At 45.5% G+C, this 18,059-nt stretch overlaps 1 protein-coding gene across 3 annotated transcripts in view; it reads right to left on the bottom strand.

Moving 5' to 3' along the window:
* Nucleotides 1-17,210, bottom strand: part of ARL11 (ADP ribosylation factor like GTPase 11) — a 45,458-nt gene extending 28,248 nt beyond the window's left edge. Inside the window, exon 1 of one of the 3 annotated variants that reach the window (XM_040340281.1) lies at nt 17,040-17,210. The gene's annotated coding sequence lies outside the window, so the exon portion shown is untranslated. Of the gene's footprint in view, nt 1-2,329; nt 2,682-17,039 lie in introns of those variants that run through there. The other 2 variants (XM_040340282.1, XM_040340280.1) reach the window with 2 other exon arrangements.
* Between the last annotated feature and the right edge of the window lie 849 nt (nt 17,211-18,059).

The following is an 18,059-nucleotide window of genomic DNA, read 5'->3' as shown; positions in this document are numbered from 1 at the left end:
AGGGTCAATGCAGCCGTCTACCAGGAGATTTTGGAGCACTTCTTGCCTCCTTCCACAGACGAGCTCTATGGGGATGCCGACTTCATTTTCCAGCAGGACTTGGCACCTGCCCACACTGTCAAAAGCACCAAAACCTGGTTCAATGACCGTGGGATTACTGTGCTTGATTGGCCAGCAAACTCGCCAGACCTGAACCCCATAGTGAATATATAGGGCATTGCCAAGAGAAAGATGAGAGACAAGAGACCGAACAATGCAGAAGAGCTGAAGGCCGCTATTCAAGCACCCTGGTCTTCCATAACACCTCAGCAGTGCCACAGGCGGATAGCTTCCATGCCACGCCACATTGAGGCAGTAATTGCTGCAAAAGGGGCCCACACCAAATACTGAGTACATATGCATGCTTCTACTTTTCAGAGGTCCAATATTGTTCTATGTACAATCTTTGTTTTATTGATAGCATGTAATATTCAAATTTTCTGAGATTCTGGTTTTGGGGTTTTCATGAGCTGTAAGCCATAATCATCACACTTATGACAAATCACGGCTTGAACTATCTTGCTTTGCATGTAATGAGTCTATCTCATATTAGTTTCACCCAGGGGCGGACTGACAACTCATGGGGCCCCCGGGCAATAGAAGATTATGGGGCCCCTGGGCTTACAGATGGCCACCAAGCCAGGAGGCAGTGCAGAGGCGGGGCAGCTAAAATCTCAGGATTTTTACATCAAAAGCATGCCGGTTTCGGACATATCAGGGACAGATCTAAAAAAAAAAAAAAAAAAAAAACCACATAGATTTTTACAAACTGTCCCTGGTTATACTGAGCCTGGCAACCCTAATGGGGCCCCCTAGTGGCATGGGGCCCTCGGGCAGTGCCCGAGTGACTCAATGGTCAGTCCGCCCTTGGTTTCACCTTTTAAATTGCATTAGGGAAATAAATGAACTTTTGCACAGTTATCTAATTTTCCGAGTTTTACCTGTACTTGCAGTGCTCTAATAAAGAACGTTGCAGTTTCAGCATTCCTTTGGAAGTGATTAACCCCCTAAAAATATTATATATATATATATATATATATATATATATATATATATATATATATATATATATATATATATATATATATATATATATATATATATATATATATATTAGGGGGTTAATCACTTTTACATATATATGTAAACCAATCAGCCACACAAGCAAGAAATGACACCAAGGGGTAGATCCACAGAGCGAGTATGCCGGTGTATCTACTGATACGCCAGTGTACATTCAAATTTCCTGCGTCGTATCGTTGTTTTGAATCCTCAAAACAAGATACGACGGCTTCTGGGTTAGATCGACAGGTGTACGTCTTCGTACGCCTTCGGATCTAAGATGCAATTCTTCGGCGTCCGCAAGGTGGCGTTCACGTCGTTTTCCGCGGCGAGTATGCAAATTAGCTATTTCCGACGATCCACGAATGTACAAGCGGCCGTCGCATTTTTTTACGTCGTCTGTAGTCTGCTTTTTCCGGCGTATAGTTAAAGCTGCTATTTCGTCGCGTATAGTTAGACTAAGTATGGCCATCGTTCCCGCGTTTAATTTGATTATTTTCTTTTTTTTTTGCGTAAGCCGTCCGTGAATCGGAATGTATATAAGTCACGTCTATGTTAAAAAAAATTAAGTCCTTGCGACGTCATTTAGCGCAATGCACGGCGGGTAATTTAGGGACGACGCATGTGCAGTTCATTCGGCGCGGGGACGCGCTTCATTTAAATGAAACACGCCCCCTAATCGCCGATTTGAATTCCGTTGCCAGAGATAGACTACGCCGCCGTAACTTACGGCGCAAATTCTTTGGGGTTTCGAAACGGCCTAAAGTAAGTTACAGCGGCGTAGCGCATCTCACATACGCTGCGCCAATGTATTTGTATGTGGATCTACCCCTGTGTATTAAATGCCCCCAAGATGCCGTATTGCATAAAATTTTACTAAAAATTACAGCACTGCAGATTGAAACGGAAAGGTAATTTTCTATTACAGTTTGGCTTATGTAGTATTCGTATATGTAATTACTATTTTTTTTTTATTTGCTATATTTATTTCCTACAAAAGAAGAGTTACCCAATAACTGTGAAATCTATGCAAACAGCTGGAAATTACAACAAAAAAAGTACTTTGTACAATCAAGCTGTAATACTCAGACACCTTTAGTATGGATAGAAGATGATCATAGAGCGAATGCCTAGTTTCTAATAGTCTACCTGGTAACATTATCATTGATCTCTGGATAACATACAAACAGTATAGTACATATTGAATTTATTACAGGAAGCATCTTACCTTTATTTCAGCCTCCAATGTCTTACTGGAAATGGTGAAACTTCATTTCCCTGCTCGGTATCCTAGTCATACTACAAACTCTTAGCTGACAATGAGTGTATTGCCACAAAGCAGAAGTACAATAACCGGAGAACGCAGCAAAGAATGACTCCGGAACGGATGTCTCCTCCCTGTCCAATAAGATTTCCTCAATGGGTTTACATTTGCATATTGTGTCAGTGCGTTAGATTTCATAGATTCCTGTCATACATCTCCAAACAGGTTTTTCATATGAAGTTACAAAGACAAGGAAAGTTAAACAGAATCAAGGTGATAGGTGAGGTATAGTGTTGCTGTTTGTAATTCATTGTAACCAGGCAGCTGTAGTTAGATTTCTCCGTTTGGCGACGATTGTCACACATTTGACACAAATTCTTTGCATTAAATATAAGGCATTTTTCATGGCTTGTTACAAACTAGTAAATTACATATTATTATAGGGTGTTACCTGAGAAGTATTTTTAGCCATCCATTGATGAAAGTTATGCTTAATTGGAGACATATACAGTGCTCAGAATAAATGAGTACACCCCTTTTGAAAAGCAAGATTTTAATCAACTATCTCAATGAACACAAAAACCATTTCCAAAAGGTTGACATAACAGAGTTTTATAGAACATTGGTTTAGCTCATTACATGAAAGCAAGCAGGGCTCAAGTCCTGCGGGAACGCGTGGGAACGGAGTTCCTGCACTTTTTTCACAGCAGGAACTCGGTTCCCTTTGCAGGACTAGAGCAGCCGAGCCGCCCGAGCCAATCCTTCACTAAGCGGCGATGCCCAGCTCGAGTCACTGTCAGGGGCAGGCGAACCTTAGTAATTCTTTATGTGGAGGAGGAAGTGACAGAATACCTGCACACTACCCAATGAATCCATATACAGGAAGCGGCCAGTAACATAAAGGATTACTAAGGTACAGTGGATCGAAAAAAAAAAAAAAACATGCGGTTTAGTAATTATGCATATGAGCGTATCATTTTTTTTTTTTTGGTGGTGGAGTGGATCTTGGGTGGGAGTTCCCACACTTTTTTCCCCCAGGACTTGACCCCTGAGCAAGGATAAGGCGTGTTGTTGATCCTGAAGGCCAGAAGGTTAGGTTCCCGAAAAATATAAATATGTCAAAGTAAAAATTCACTCAAACATTAGCGAGTGAATTTTTACTTTGACATATTTATATATTTATACCCTATTATAGTAGCTGCTTTTTTGTTTGCTAACAATTTCCTGTGAGCGCTGAGGGAGAGATATACAGCTTTGTTTCAGAGTTTTATTACTTCTCATTTATTTTAGGTCCTGAAATACTTCTGGGTGTAGGGACTTTTCCACCAATTGTCCACACCTGGAATATGAACAGCGAGCAAGGCTGAAACCTGGAGCTCTACCCAGGCTAGAATCCTTTCTACCCCTGCTTGCCGCAGTAGGACTTCTGTTTCTCCCCGATCAACGATGCATGCCAATTCTGTGCGGTTGTCCAGATGAATCCTGATTGCATGATCCTCCAGTTGAGGTGTTCATTGTTGCAGGGCAGGCTCCAGAATGTTGACCAAGAGATGAGATTCCTCTGGCAACCAAGTCCCTGCACCAACAAGTTGTCTAGGATTCCTCCCCAGCCCTTCAGGTTAGCATTGGTTGTTTGGATCTTCCAAGACAATGGGAGGAAGGATTTATCCAATACCAGAGATGACTTGGTCTTTTGGTGTCAGGAAAGTGGGGTGTCTATAAAATTAACTGATTTGTCTTGGGTTGTAGGGGTCTGGAGTGGCACCAAGACAAACGTAACTTCCTCAAAGGATGTTATCTGTGCCAGAACTCTCATGCAGAATTGCACAGCCCCTGGAATGTAGAGACTAAAAGCAGAGGGTCAGGCCTCGTACACACGACCAAGGAACCCGTCGGAAAAGACACATCATTTTCCTCTATGAGTTCCTTGTTAGGCTTGTCTAGGAACTCCCAAAAACATGTGGGAAGCAGGGGAATCTGAACTTCAGTGAGCTCACACTGCCTGTCGCAGGGATGCGGATGAGCCCATAATTATTGCCAGTTTCCTTTCTATAGCAGCAGCACACCCCCTTTCCAGAAAGAAGAAACTCCCTTTCTCTTGGGCACAGGCTCCTCTCAGGCTGAATCGGGGCTATAACTGATCTCCTCTACAGGTGGACGGAGCAAGCGAGACAACCCTACACTGACTGCAGCTTGCCCAGCTGACATCAAGGCTCACCCCGGGGCAGACTGAAGATAACAGAGGACAAATGCCAAACTGCATATTCTCCCCCTCAGTCCTGACCTGTTTTGCCTTCCAAACTGTATAATTTTGTGTGCTGTAAACCTGTTCTGCACCTTGCAGTGCAGGTTTACCGAAAGCGAAAGTAAAAATCTTGACTATGCCAGAAATATGTTGGGACTTTTCAGGCTCCACATTGATTTTTTAATGAGATATAGTGTGTGGAATACATTTTTCTTTTTTGGTAATGTGGAATACAGGTGATACTCGAAAAATTTGAATATCGTGCAAAAGTTCATTTATTTCACTAATGCAACTTAAAAGGTAAAACTAATATAGGAGATAGTTCAAGCCGGTTTTGGTGCTTTTGGCAGTGTGGGCAGGTGCCAAGTCCTGCTGGAAAATGAAGTCAGCATCCCCATAGAGCTTGTCTGCGGAAGGAAGCATGAAGTGCTCCAAAATCTCCTGGTAGATGGCTGTAGTGACCCCGGGCTTAATCAAGCATAGTGGACCAACACCAGCAGATGACATGGCTCCCCAAATCAACACAGACTGAGAAAACTTCACACTGGACTTCAAGCATCTTGCAGTGTGTGCCTCTCCATTCTTCCTCCATACTCCGGTCCTTGGTTTCCAAATGAGATGCAAAATTTGCTCTCATCAGAAAAGAGAACTTTGGACCACTGAGCACCAGACCAGGTGTGTTTTTCTTTAGCCCAGGCAAGACCCTTCTGACGTTGTTTGTTGTTCAGGAGTGGCTTGACAAGAGGAATACGACTTTTGAAGCCCATGTCCAGGATTCGTCTGTGTGTGGTGGCTCTTGATGCACTGACTCCAGCCTCAGTCCACTCCTTGTGAAAGTCCCCAACACTTTTGAATGGTCTTTTCCTGACAGTTCTCTTCAGGCTGCGGACATCCCTGCTGCTTGTGCACCTTTTTATTCCAAATTTTTCCCTTCCACATAACTTTCTATTAATGTGCTTTGATACAGCACTTTGGGAACATCCAACTTCTTTTGCAATAACCTTTTGAGGCTTTCTCTCTTTATGAAGGGCGTCAATGATGGTTTTCTGCACAACTGTCAGGTCAGCAGTCTTTCCCATGATAGTGATTCCTACTGAGAGACCATTTAAAGGCTCAGGAACCCTTTGCAGGTGTTATGGCTTAATTGGCTCATTAGAGTGGGACACTTTGAGCCTAGAATATTGCACCTTTTCACAATATTCAAATTTTCTGAGATTGTGGATTTGCGGTTTTCATGAGCTGCAAGCCATAATCATCACAATTATGACAAATCACGGCTTGAACTATTTTGCTTTGCATGTAATGAGTCTATCTCGTATATTAGTTTTACCTTTTAAGTTGTATTGGTGAAATAAATGGGCGATATTCAAATTTTTCGAGTATCACCTGTACTTCTATGTAGAACCTGAAAAGTCCCAGTATATTCCTGACATTGTCAAACATTTGAGCATAAACAGCAAGGGACATACAGAATACAGCCCAACTCGAGGAAAGGGAAAAGTCCACCCTTGCACTGCTGGGGGGAAATTACTACTTTCACTTCTATGTTTCCATGTTCCAGCCAGCTGTACCATACAGGAACATTAACCCTGTATGGTGCAATAAAGATGGAGTGCTACCACAGCCTGTCACAACTTTCACAGAAGCTGCAGGGGACCAGTCACAGAGATTGAGGGAATGAGGTAACGTTGGGTACACACAGAGTACATTTGTTACAATTTACTATGTTTATTATGCTTCAGAGAACAGAACTGGAGAATCCACCCTCAGTCCCTTTCTCCGTTTCAAAAGTGAGCTATCAGGGGTCTGTTTAGTTCCCATGATATTTCACCAAAGTCCCCCCAACAAGCCTGTTGGGAAAACATTTTTTTATATATATACACCTAGTGCGCTGCATTACTACTCTCCTTGAGACACTCAAATGTGTCCTAGGTCTTTTACAATCCTATAGTGTATACTCCACAAAAAAAAAAAAAAATTGTGCCGCTAAAGTGTTCGGGTTTGGCTTCAAGAAAAGGTGGCAACCCTACCCTACACTGGTGCAGTGGGTCCTGGGTTCCTCCTGGTGCACAGCAATGCCTGGCCTTTATGTGGCGAAGGTATGCAGCCAGATCCTGGAGGATGAAAAAATGTATACCACTGAATGGCCCCCACGCGCACCTGACCTAAATCCAATAGAACAGATCTGGGACATTATGTTTCGGTCCAAAATGGACTAGCCTGCTGCATAATTTTTTCACTTTGATTTTCAGGGGTGTCTTTAAAATCAGCCCTCTGTAGGATGGTCATTTTCTTTTCCCATTAATGATGTGGCATCTCTTCTTTTCCAACACATTACCCAGTCCATATCAGTATAGAAGTAGCAAGGTCCCGTACCTCCAAAAGGCCTAACGATGACCTCCAGAGTCAGGGATAGCCGACACCCGACTTTGTAGAGTGGGTTATCAAGCATGGTGGGTGTGATGCAAGATGGAGTGATGGGTGCCACTTTTTTTAATGCAAAAGAGATTTATTGTCTCTTAACAAAACTGTGGGAGAGAAGGTTGGGGCCAGGACACCCTTAAGTAGATGCAATGATAATTTAAAGAATCCAAGACTTCTATAGGTAGACAACTATAGAAGTCTTGGATTCTTTTAATTATCATTGCATCTACTTAAAGCGGGAGTTCACCCATTTTTAAAAAAAAAAAAAATCTCCCCTTAGCTTCCTGCTCGTTCGGTCTAGGGGAATCGGCTATTTAAATTAAAATATGAGCAGTACTTACCCGTTTTCGAGCTGCATCTTCTTCCGTCGCTTCCGGGTATGGGTCTTCGGGAGCGGGCGTCCTTCTTGATTGACATTCTTCCGAGAGGCTTCCGACGGTCGCATCCATCGCGTCACTCGTAGCCGAAAGAAGCCGAACGCCGGTGCGGCTCTATACTGCGCCTGCGCACCGACGTTCGGCTTCTTTCGGAAAATCGTGACGCGATGGATGCGACCGTCGGAAGCCTCTCGGAAGCCTGTCAATCAAGAAGGAACGCCCATTCCCGAAGCCCATACCCGGAAGCGACGGAGAGGATGCGTCTCGTAAACGGGTAAGTACTGCACATATTTTAAAATAAATAGCCGATTCCCCTAGTAATAACGAGCAGGAATCTAAGGGGGGAAAGTGCCCTCTAAGGGTGAACCCCCGCTTTAAGGGTGTCCTGGCCCCAACAGTCACTAACGGTATTTAACTATTGGCAACACAGAATAGTTCTTCTCTTACACTACAGTCTCTCGCTGTAGATTTGTACTCACTGAGCTCCCAATCTCTCACTAGACCTCCAAATCCAATCACCACTAAATCTCCTGAGCTCTTCCACAGCTAGAGCACTGTATACTCCTCAAGCCTCACCCTCACTATCCTGCTGGGTCCCTAGCTTGGTACTCGATGCTCCTCAAGCGTCACCCCTGCTGTCTTGCTGGGTCCCTGGCTTGGCACCTGCTAAAGCTTTCCCCTACTTCACTGACTCCGGCTGGTGAGAAGACTGCTCTGGTACTGGCTCCAGCTTACTCACTGTAGTCTCCGGTAACAAGGTGGATGGTCCCTTAGTGGCAACTGCTTCCCCTCTACCTCCGACCACAACTGGTTCCCCATCCAGCTGAACAATCACAACTCGGTTCGACTCCAATCCTGCAGTCTCAACCCCACACTGCTTCTCTCGCTCCTGGATAGGCCTCAGGCAGCCTAGCAGCCAAGTGTCCCTGGGATAGGCCCCAGGCTTCCGACCTAGCAGCCCGGGGCGACATAACACACATCCACCCAGACAGCCATCCAGGTGACACAGAACCCTGATCACCTGACTCCACCCAAATAAACAGGTTCTCCCAGCAAGCCAGGGGACCAAAAAAAAAAAAAAAAAAACAACAACCCTGCCAATTGGCTGAGACACCCCATCCTGCCATAATCTGACCTTGCTACACACTTATCAATCTAATGCCACCAGCAAGCGCCACCTAGTGAGAGAAGAGAAAGGATACAGCAATCCAGAGGAATCAGCAGATCTTCTAACAATCAGCCAAAATGATTAATACCTGACAAACTAAATTTATTAGCAACCCTGCCTAAACACCAGGGTGCTACATCGATATCCAGCATGAGATTCTTCCCCATTGAGCTCTAATGTGTTTTCAAAGTGTTCCTTACATTTTTGAGCAGTGTAGATGAAGCAGCAGTTCCGGTTTTACTTTGTCTTAGTATCTCTTAGATGGAAATTACCTGTGCAATTACAGCCCAGTTCTTGTATGAAAAGGTGTGGCCAACATGTTAATTACTCTTTCCACAATCATTCCAAAAGCTGCCTTACCTTTTTATGATATGCACAAAAGGCAAAAATATTACTGAAACTGGCTATGAGATGCAAGTTCAGCCACTAATTACATATAAAAATAGATAAAGAATAGGAAGTTGGTTATTTGAACTAGCTAGCTGGAGTTTGGCATTAAAGTGATACTATAGGTTAGATTAAAAAATAACAAACATGTTATACTTACCTCCACTGTGCAGATCGTTTTGCACAGAGTGGCCCCAATCATCCTCTTCTGGGGTCCCACGGTGGCTCTCTAGGCTCCTCCCTGCATCAGATAACGCCCCCCGGGGAGTGCTCTCCCAGGGGGGTTACTTTGCGGGCGTGCTCCTGTGCCCAGCATTTTCTGTTTTGCCGCGTGTAGGTTTAGAAGCATTTTTTTTTACAAATAGCCAAAAATTAAAAAAGCCTGTAAATGAAACATGGATAAATGTGAGTTATGCATTTACAATCTGTTACAGGCATTGGTCTTTCAAATGCCTCTGAACGCATTTTTTTTGCATTCCAAAAAATGCTTCTAAACTCAACTGCCTAGAAACTACTATAAACGACCCAGTGTACATATACTGATAAGATAACAGAGGAGAGTTCAGGGGCAGCTGTGTAAAAAAAAAAAAACGCCCAACTGCTCCGTTTACATGAGGCCTTACCCCCGTTTATGCACGTTTACATTTATAAGTGTTTTTAACCACTTCCCGACCGCCGCATGTAGATATACGTCGGCAGAATGGCACGGACAGGCACATCAACGTACCTGCCTAGACGTGGGTCCGATCGGGACCCCCCCGCTACATGCGTTTATAGCCGCTCCTTCGCGATCGCTCCCCGGAGCTGAAGAACGGGGAGAGCCGTATGTAAACACGGCTTCCCCGTGTTTTACTGTGGCGGCGCATCGATCGTGTCATCCCCTTTATAGGGGAGACACAATCGATGACGTCAGTCCTACAGCCACACCCCCCTACTGTTGTAAACACACACTAGGTAAAGCCAAACACGTTCAGCGCCACCTGTGGTTAACTCCCAAACTGCAACTGTCATTTTCACAATAAAGAATGCAATTTAAATGCATTTTTTGCTGTGAAAATGACAGTGGTCCCAAAAATGTGTCAAAATTGTCCGCCATAATGTCGCAGTCACGAAAAAAAAAAAAAAAAAAAAAAAAAAAAAAAAAAAAAAAAAAAAAAAAAATCGCTGATCACCGCCATTAGTGGTAAAAAAAAAAAAAAATAATAAAAATGCAATAAAACTATCCCCTATTTTGTAAATGCTATAAATTTTGCGCAAACCGATAAACGCTTATTGCGATTTTTTTTACCAAAAATAGGTAGACGAATACGTATCGGCCTAAACTGAGGGAAAACAATTTTTTAGATATGTTTTTGGGGGATATTTATTATAGCAAAAAGTTAAAAAATATTGAATTTTTTTCGAAATTGTCGCTCTATTTTTGTTTATAGCGCAAAAAATAAAAACCGCAGAGGTGATCAAATACCACCAAAAGAAAGCTCTATTTGTGGGGAAAAAAGGACGCCAATTTTGTTTGGGAGCCACGTCGCACGACCGCGCAATTGTCTGTTAAAGCGACGCAGTGCCGAATTGTAAAAAACCCCTTGGGTCATTTAGCTGCATATTGGTCCTTAAGTGGTTAAAGAGGAAAACATTTCTGATAATTTTTGTATATAAAATTTTTATTAAAACAAATACCACATGCTGTTGCCTGAATCAATGGATCAGTCCAGTAGCGATGAATTCTAGTCTTATCTTGCAATTTTCTACATCTTTAGAGCCTCAGCAACATCAGGAGCATTTCCTCACACAAGCCCGTAACGGGATCCATAGTGAAAACACAAAAAATAAGACTGAACTGCATATTCCAGATGAGGTCTTACTAATGATTTGTAAGGGGCAAAATAATATCTCTGTCTCTGGAGTCCATACCTCTCTTAATACAAGAAAGGATTTTGCTCGCTTCGGAAACCACAGCTTGGCATTGCATGCCATTATTGAGCTTATGATCTACCAAGACCCCCAGATCCTTCTCCACTACAGATCCCCCCAGTTGTACTCCCCCTAGTATGTATGATCAGTGGGGAGGTGCGCACGTTCGAAGCATGCATGCTTCTTCCTCAGGCCCAATGTTACTGCTCATTTGTGAGTGTATCTCCCAATCTTTTATGTAACTATAGCACTACCCCGGAGGAGCTGCTGGATTTTTTTGGCGGCATGTTACCTCTATTTCCTCGCCGTCTAGGGTATCGGATGAGAGTTGAGAAAAAGTTCAATGTCCACACTTAGGGCCAGATCCTCAGAGCGAGTACTTTCAAAATACCTGTGTTGTATCTTTAGTTTGAATCCTCAAACCAACATACGACGGCATCTGGGTTCGATCCGACAGGCGTACGGCTTCGTACGCATTCGGATCGTAGATGCAATACTTCGGCGTCCACTGGGTGGAGTTCTCGTCGTTTTCCGCGTCGGGTATGCAAATTAGCTATTTCTGTCAATCCACGAATGTACGCGCAGCCGTCGCATTCTCTTACGTCGGCTTTTTCCGGCGTATAGTTAAAGCTGGTATTTTGCGGCGTATAGTTAGAATTGCCATGTTAAGTATGGCCGTCGTTCCCGCGTCGAAATTTGAATTTTTTTTTTTGCGTAAGTCGTCCGTGAATCGGGATGGACGTAACTCACGTCTAAGTTAAAAAAATTACGTCCTAGCGACGTCATTTAGCGCAATGCACGGCGGGAAATTTCGGGACGGCGCATGCGCAGTTCATTCGGCGCGGGGACGCGCTTCATTTAAATGAAACACGCCCCCTACCCGCCCAATTTGAAATCCGCCGCCAGAAATACACTACGCCGCCGTAACTTACGGCGCGAAAATCGTTGAGGATTCGAAATTCCGCCAGGTAAGGTACGGCGGCGTAGCGTATCTCTGATACGCTGCGCGGATCTAATTCTATGTGGATCTGCCCCTTAGGCCCCGTACACACGATAGAATCCATCCGTTGAAAAATCTCAGCGGATCGGTTTCAGCGGATAGATTCTATGGTGTGTACATTCCTGCGGATATTTATCCGCGGAAATTTCCCAATTCCAGCAGATAAAAATTTGTAGACATGTCTACAAATCTATCCGCTTGAATTGGCTCCCGCGGATCGATCCGGTGGTCTGTACAGACTCACTGGATCGATCCGTCCGAAGGGATCCCCCGCATGCGTCGTAATGATTCGACGCATGCGTGGAATTCCTTTTATGACAGCGTCGCGCACGTCGCCGGTGGACCGTATCCGCGGATAAATCCTCTCGTGTGTACTAGGCCTTAGACTTCTTTTTCTTTGATTTATTTGCTGAACTTGGTAAAAGAATAAAATAAGTAGTTGAAGAGGTGGAAGGGTAATAGGTTCAGGTGTACAACTTCTGTCTGGAAACACTCCTGCTTCCAGCAACACAGCTTTCGTCGCCACTCTAGCCAGAGTGGGTATTGCGCACCCGGATAGGCCTCTCTCACTAGCCTAGCAGCCGAGATGGCGCACGGATAATGGTACAGTCTCTGCCACAGACCTTCCCACAGGTGGGAGGTATATTCGGTCCAATATCCACAGGATTCAGCACCCGGATCTCTCCAGATTAACTTCTTGTGAACTTAGACCTGACAGACGACCAACATTCAGCCTTTCAGTAATCGTGCGTCCTTCGATAAAGTTCTAGGCCTCTCCTGAGATACCAGCCTTGTGCTCGGTGCTCTCCAAGACAGGTTCTTCATCGGGTGGCTTCCTTCTCCAGGACGGACAGCACAGAACCAATCTAAGCGTAGACCTAGTCTGACTACTGGGCCTTCTTAGTAGATCACAACTCCGGACCCACGTGGTCCCGGAGCCAGGAACACTTGAACACGCACCCCCGGCCAGGAGGGCCACACACTGGTGGGATGGCAGACCCAGGATTGACGACCCCAGTCAACACAATGGTCCGCAGGCACACACCGATACAAAAATCATTGATAATCCAACACTGGCACTCAGTCATTAAAATACATTGGTGCACACAGAAACTCATCCAAAAACAATATAACACACACTCAATGCACACACATAATCGTTAGCATACACTGACATACATTCCTGTATGATGTCAGTGTAACTGTATGTCTTTGTGTATGTAGCGCTGGTCTCTAAACGAGTCTGGCGCTATTGTAAATTTAGGAGTGTCTGAACCAATAGTTACCACCTCAGGCCCATGTTGGAACTCAGGCAAACCATAGTGTTTTGAGTGACCCTTCTCGGCAGCAGCACAGTGGGAGTGGTCAACCCGCTGTGCATGCTGGGAGAGGATACTTAAGGGGTAGACGCCGTTTTTTGGGGTTCCTTTGCCTCAAGGCCCTCCTGGCGCGAGGTGAGTGTGTGTAATTCCAGTCTCGGGACCACGTTGGTCTGAGGCTGTGGTTCCTGTCGAGTAGGCCTACAAAAGGATCCCAAGCTGTCCGTCCAAGTGGAGGAAGCTGCTTAGCGAAGGAAACCGGGGGAGGACCTGCCCTGGAGGAGACCAAGCAAGGCAAGCTGATGTCTCGGGATAGGCCTGGTAACCTCGTTAAGAGAAAGGGATCCACTACGCAAATTGTTTTACAGTTCGCCGGATCGGCTTAAAGGCTCTTTGGCTGTAAGGCAGGAAGTTTGGGACTTTAAATCCTGTGGCAAAGGATTCCTGACTATCCATTCAGACGGTCTGTGGCAGAGACTATACTGTACTATACTGTCCGTGCATCATTCCGGCTGCTAGGCCATGCGAGAGGGGTCTATCCGGGTGAGCAATACCCACTCAGGAGCGAGTGGTGAATACTGGAACTTTGAATACTTTTGTGCATTCTGTACCGCGTACAGAAATCTAAACCAGCAGCTCCTACGGAGGGAGTGCTACACGTGTATGTGTAATTATATATATATATATATATATATATATTATATATATATATATAGGGGTTAACTCGTCAGCAGGTGTGTGTGACCCCCTGGATGGGTTCACCACACAAAGATTAGGCACAGCAGACAATGGGGAAATGGAAAAACAAAAAGGGTGCAGTTTTATTTGAACTATATACAAAAATAAATATAATAAAAAACACAAAAAAAAAAAAAAAAAGAAACCCTGGTCACTTCACCGCTCACTATATACGTTAGGCCTCTTTCACACGGGACGCATCCGTGATAATCCACCCCGTGAACCTCTGCTTGCTCAGCAGGGATCGCTCCGTTGATCCCCGCTGAGCCGCCGGATGCAGGGACCGCCCTGTCAGATCTCCACTCTCCCCTATGGGGGGGAAATCGGATGAATATGCATTGATCGTCTGTCCGTGTACATCCGATCCGATGACAGATGGGAAAATAGGGTTTTCCTCCGTCTGCAGAATCGGAGGATTGCGAAACCAGGTGACACCCGCATCCGCTGACACCTGCAATCTCATAGGGACCAATGTATGTCTCTTTTTGATCCGTACACGAATGGATGAAAAAGCGGACATACAGTCCTCCTGTAGCCCTTAGTGCCCCTGACTAACACCTGGGTACAGCCTAGTGCTGCCCCAGTCCCTAACTCCCTGCTGTTTAAGTTCTTAGTAGTAGCCACACAGGCTTTGTCTCACCGCACAGAGATCACACTCCCCAGACTATCCACACAGATCTGGTTCCAAGTTGGGCTCATCAAGTCCTCCCAGTACTCCCCCTAGAGGTATACACTGGCATAAAGCCTGAACCTAGGAGATTATATATATATATATATATATATATATATATATATATATATTTTATACACATATACACACACACACTGCATCCTGGATGCAACCAGGGAATTTAACCCGCCTGCTGCCAAAATATATATATATATATATATATATATATATATATATATATATATATATTTTAGGGCTGTGGAAATTAAAGATTAATTCCTCGATTAATCGTACATTTTTTTGATCGATCAAAATTCTTTTGCTCGGTACTAGTGGTACCGCGGAACGCAAATGATAACGGGTCACCATATGCGGATCGGCACACCACGTGATCCGCTGCTGCCTCGGCCATAGGAAAGGCCGCAGCTTCGGCCTAGCTCCCGAAACGGTGGCCATCTTGGTCCACCCAGCGGTGGCCTAGGTGAGCCTAGAGCGGCGCACTGACGTCATCACCCGGCCTCAACTGCTCGTGTTCGGCTGGCTTCTCTGGTAAGACTAAGCAAGCACTAATCTTCCTATACAGTGGGGGAGATGTGGACCATATTACAATGGGGAGATGTCTGTGGGTATCACAATGGGGGGGAGATGTCTGTGGATGTTACAGTGGGGGGAGATGTCTGTGGATGTTACAGTGGGGGGAGATGTCTGTGGATGTTACAGTGGGGGGAGATGTCTGTGGATGTTACAGTGGGGGGAGATGTCTGTGGATGTTACAGTGGGGGGGGGGGGATGTCTGTGGATGTTACAGTGGGGGGGGATGTCTGTGGATGTTACAGTGGGGGGGGGATGTCTGTGGATGTTACAGTGGGGGGGGATGTCTGTGGATGTTACAGTGGGGGGGGGATGTCTGTGGATGTTACAGTGGGGGGGGGATGTCTGTGGATATTACAGTGGGGGGGGAGATGTCTGTGGATATTACAGTGGGGGGGGGAGATGTCTGTGGATGTTACAGTGGGGGGGAGATGTCTGTGGATGTTACAGTGGGGGGGAGATGTCTGTGGATGTTACAGTGGGGGGGAGATGTCTGTGGATGTTACAGTGGGGGGGAGATGTCTGTGGATGTTACAGTGGGGGGGAGATGTCTGTGGATGTTACAGTGGGGGGGAGATGTCTGTGGATATTACAGTGGGGGAGATGTCTGTGGATATTACAGTGGGGGAGATGTCTGTGGATATTACAGCGGGGGAGATGTGGACCATATTACAGTGGGGGAGATGTCTGTGGATATTACAGTGGGGGAGATGTCTGTGGATATTACAGTGGGGAGATGTCTGTGGATATTACAGTGGGGAGATGTCTGTGGATATTACAGTGGGGGGAGATGTCTGTGGATATTACAGTGGGGGGAGATGTCTGTGGATATTACAGTGGGGGGAGATGTCTGTGGATATTACAGTGGGGGGAGATGTCTGTGGATATTACAGTGGGGGGAGATGTCTGTGGATATTACAGTGGGGGAGATGTCTGTGGATATTACAGTGGGGAGATGTCTGTGGATATTACAGTGGGGGAGATGTCTGTGGATATTACAGTGGGGAGATGTCTGTGGATATTACAGTGGGGGAGATGTCTGTGGATATTACAGTGGGGGAGATGTCTGTGGATTACAGTGGGGGGGGGGGGGGGGAGATGTCTGTGGATATTACAGTGGGGACTATATATGGTGGTGATCCGAAAAAATGTATGTGCATTATAATCAAAATTAGTCGATTAATCGATTTAAAAAAAAAAAGATTAATCGAACACGAAAATTGTAATCAGTAACAGCCCTAATATATATATATATTTTTTTACAGGAGATGGTCAGACTGCAGTTTCTGGCTTACCAACAGCCTATTTTTCCCCAAGCACAGTCAGTAAGACAATAAATGGTTAAAAAGCCTGTGAAGATCCAAGCCTGACCAGCATAAATCCAGAAAGGCCATATAAAAACAAATCATGCAGAGCCCCCAGGACTCCGGCACTAAGAGCTCTCCAGAAACAGCTGCAAATCACCAGGAATACTGTCACACTCTTGCAGCGTCTTCCAGAAGGCTGATCACCATCCCGTGTGCTCCCCATCCTGTGTGCTCCCCATCCTGTGTGCTCCCCATCCTGTGTGCAATGTAAATAGATAAAGAGAAGAGCAAGGAATAATTTCCTAACCGCTGTGAGTGCCGGCTGATCTGCATACAGGACGGGGGAGCTGCTGCGGCTTCTGCAGCTGTGACACCGTGTGAGAGAGAGACCCACCTCCTGGTATCACCTTTGCCATGAGCACGTTATCCTCATTACATGTCACGGCGCTCCTCCTGGTATCAGCTCTGTAATGAGCTCCCACTTTCTCCTGTCCTCACCTTATCTATGATCTCCCTCCCTCCCCCAGTATCACTCACCTGTTATGCTTGATGGTGCCTTTCAGGGCAGCCCAGGCCACAGCGTCCCCCCTCCTCCCAGGCACGGTGCTGAGGCTCCCAGAGAGTGGGTGCCAGACACCTCCGAGCTCTGCGCCCCCAAGACTGAGGGAACCAACACCATCAGCAGCATGCAGCAGGGGGCAGCCATCTCTCTTGTCATGTGATGGCAGTCAGCTGACACCTCTGAGGGCGCTGATTGGCTAGGGGGCCCCTGCAGCAGGGGTGCCAAGCGTCAGTAAATTTACAAACAGTTTGTAAAATCTGTAATTTTTGAATTTGTCCATAAATGTCCATTACGGACATACAGACTACACGTCCATAATGGACATTTATGGACAGATGCAAACATTACAGATTTTACAAACTGTTTGTAAATTTACTGAAAGATGGCAACTAGGGTTGCCACCTCATCACTTTAAAACCGAACACATATGAATTACACAGGTTCTGAGGCAAATTTAATGCAGGTAAGGCACCAAATGAGTCTAATTACCACCTTAATTAGCCACAGAACCTGTGTAATTAATATGTGTTCGGTTTTAAAGGGATGAGGTGGCAACCCTAATGGCAACCCTGCCCGTTCTATCTACTTAGCTAGTAGCTGGTTGCTACATCCCTCCCAGCATACTGTGTGGGCGGCGCCGGGTGAGAGCCGAGCGGTTCAAGTTTTTTTAGGGGGGGGGGGGGGATCAGACACCTCTGCCCAGTTCATCCATGCCCAAAAACGATTTTTCTGAAAAATACATGGGACGGCCACAGGTCCAAAACCTGGGAATGTCCTAACAAAATTGTAACTGTTGATGGCAAGTATGTGATAAGTGTCTTGCTGCCCAGCCACTCATGAGCGCCCCCTTCACATGGCACCCATGGTATTTACCATATCTGCCATACCCTGGATATGCCACTGCTGGGGTGGCATAGGGCAGGATGGGGTTGTATAGGGCAGGCTGAGGTGGTATAGAGCAGGTTTGCAGTGGTATAGGGCAGGTTGGGGTGATA

This window comes from Rana temporaria, chromosome 2, assembly GCF_905171775.1.
Source record: "Rana temporaria chromosome 2, aRanTem1.1, whole genome shotgun sequence".
NCBI lineage: Eukaryota > Metazoa > Chordata > Amphibia > Anura > Ranidae > Rana > Rana temporaria.
This window is presented reverse-complemented; position numbering and strand designations above follow the sequence as displayed.